The sequence below is a fragment of the Phasianus colchicus genome, unplaced genomic scaffold (assembly GCF_987193195.1).
Source record: "Phasianus colchicus unplaced genomic scaffold, bPhaCol1.hap1.1 HAP1_SCAFFOLD_57, whole genome shotgun sequence".
Taxonomy (NCBI): Eukaryota; Metazoa; Chordata; class Aves; order Galliformes; family Phasianidae; genus Phasianus; species Phasianus colchicus.
The window spans coordinates 435,001-437,500 of record NW_028325234.1 but is presented as its reverse complement, the minus strand read 5'-3'; the positions used below and the strand labels follow the sequence as shown (position 1 = coordinate 437,500).

Sequence of the window (2,500 nt, the reverse complement as noted above, 5' to 3'; positions counted from 1 at the left end):
GGCGGGGGCCGGACGAACGAACGAACGAACGAACGGACGAACGAACGAACGAACGACCGGCCCCGCACCGCGCGACCGACCGGAAAGCCCGGCCGCCCCGTGGGGACGAGCTCGGCCGAAGCGGGCGCTCCGGGAGCGCGGGGAGCTCCGCGAGCTCCCCGACCTGGGTCTCGACTTAGGGGGACGAAGGCCCGCGCCGCGACGCCGCCGTCGAGGGACCGGGGCGGTGGGGCGGAGGGGAAGCCGGCCGCCCGAACCGACCGAACGACCGACCCACGCGGGGAAGGACGGACGGACGGACGGACGGCGGCACCCCCCCCCACACACACGCGCACCGCGACCCGCCTCCGGAGGGGCGCGCGGGCCTGCGAGGCGCCCCAGCCGCGCCGCGCGGCCGCCGCGGACGGCGGCCGTCGGCGATTGACCGTCAAGCGACGCTCAGGCAGGCGTAGCCCCGGGAGGAACCCGGGGCCGCAAGTGCGTTCGAAGTGTCGATGATCAATGTGTCCTGCAATTCACATTAATTCTCGCAGCTAGCTGCGTTCTTCATCGACGCACGAGCCGAGTGATCCACCCCTAAGAGTCGTCTGGCTTTCGGCACCGCCCCGCGCGCGCGGGGGGCCCTCCTCTCGCGTCTCTCTCGCCTTTCCCGAAGGCGCTCCGACCGCCCCCGCGCGGCCCGCCCCGACGCCGGGGCGGCGACCGCCGCGGGGAGGACGAGCGTCGCCTCCGCTGACCGTACGCTACGGAACACGCACACGCTTCGAATCGAGGGGAAAAAAAAAGAGGAACCCTCCCGAACGAGAAGGGCGGGGAGCCCGCGCTCCCGACCTGGACAAACGACCTCGTCTCGCTTCGGGAGGGGCGGACCAGGCGCCCGGCTCGGCTCGGCCCGGGCGGAAGCCCCGCTGCCGCGAACGGACCCGCCGGCGACGCCGCCGCCGGCGCCGCGACCGGTCGGGACGCGGGCGAGCCCGGCCGGGGTGTTCCCCCGGCCCGCGCCGCCGGCGCCGCCGGCCCCGCGCCCGCGACGGCCCGCCCGGACGGCGCGCCCGCGACGGCCCGGGCCCCCCCGCCTCGCGCCGCGGGCGCCGCGCACGCCGAAACGACCCCGGCCGCCTCTCGCCTTCCTCTCCCGCCCCTCGCCCTCCGCCGCCTCCTCCTCTCGCTCGCCCTGGCGGCGCGCCCGCGGCGGACGCGCGCCCGGCGGCGGGACGGGGACGGGGACGGATCTGGGAGCGGCGCCCGCCCCCCGCGCCTCCGCGCGGAGACCGGTTGCGGGACGCCCCGCGCCGGACCTCCCGCCCGCTCGCCCGGCGCGGCCGGCGAGGCCGAGGGCGAAAGCGCGGTGGGAGGCGGCGGCGGCGGCGGCGAAGGAGAGGACTCGGCGAGCGACGGAAGGGGGAAACGGCGGCGAGGCCCCCCGACGGAGGACGGACGGGCGGCGAGGCCGCGGGCGCGCGCCGGACGGGCCGGCGGAGCGGAACCGCCGGCGCCGCGGATGGCGCGGGCGAGGACCGGCCGGGCTCGAACCGGCTCGAACCGGCCGCGCGCGGCGGCGTGGCCGCGGCGGGCGCCGGGCCGAGACGCGCGTCTCGGCCCGCTCCGAACGCGGGCGAGGCCGGCACGGAGCCGAGCCTCTCCGCCCGAGACCGTGGCCGCGGAGAGGGGGGGACGGGGTAACCCCCTCTCCGGCCCGGGCCCGACCCGCGGAGGCGCGAGAGCGCGGCGGCGGCGGCCGACGCCGCCGGCGGGCTCGGATCGGGAGGGAAGCGGCGTGCTGGGGAGTGGTGGGGGCGCGCCGCCGCGCCCCGCAACGAGCCCCTTCCTTCCCGCCCTCCCGCCGGCGACGCGGCCGGACCGCCGTCGCCGGAGCCCCCGGCCTCGCGAGACGTGCCGCGGGCCGCCCGAGTCTTTAAACCCCCGCCCGGCTCCGCGGCCGAGGGAGGGAGGCAGGGAGGGAGAGCGGGGACGGCGCGCACGCCGCCCCCTCCTCTTCCCTTCCCTTCCCTTCCCATCCCCCGGACGCGCGGAGGCGCGGACGCTAGGTACCTGGCCCTGGGGTGAGGGAAACGACCCGAAGGCCCCGCGGGGGTGCCTCCCCCGCCCGCCCGCCTTCCTCGGCGGGCGGGACGGGGCGCCGAGGGGAAATCCGGCACCCGCCAGCCGGCCCCGGCGCCCCTCGGGGGAGCGTCCGCCCGCGGGGGCGCGCCCGTCGTCCGCCGCCACCACCTCGCCCTCCTCCCGGGGCCCGGGGTTTCCCTCGTTAACCCGGCGCCGGGCGGCAGCTGCGCCCGGGAGGAGGCACGCGGCTCGGACCGCCCGCCCGCGCGGGGACCGAAGCCGCCCGGAGAAGCCTCGCGCGCAGACCGCGCGCTCGCGCGCGGCGCGCCCCCCCCCCTCCGGCGCTCGCCCGCAGCCGGCCGGGCTCCGCGGACGCCCGCGAACCCGACCCCGTCCGCCGCGAGGGTGCGGCTGAAGGGCGAGGGGGGGAGGGAGA

General features: G+C 79.9%; 1 non-coding gene across 1 annotated transcript; it reads right to left on the bottom strand.

Annotated features, from left to right (window-relative positions):
* Positions 1–432: 432 nt before the first annotated feature.
* Positions 433–585, bottom strand: LOC149911779 (5.8S ribosomal RNA). The gene has a single exon (XR_016462893.1). It is a non-coding gene; the product is annotated as a 5.8S ribosomal RNA (ribosomal RNA).
* Positions 586–2,500: the final 1,915 nt, after the last annotated feature.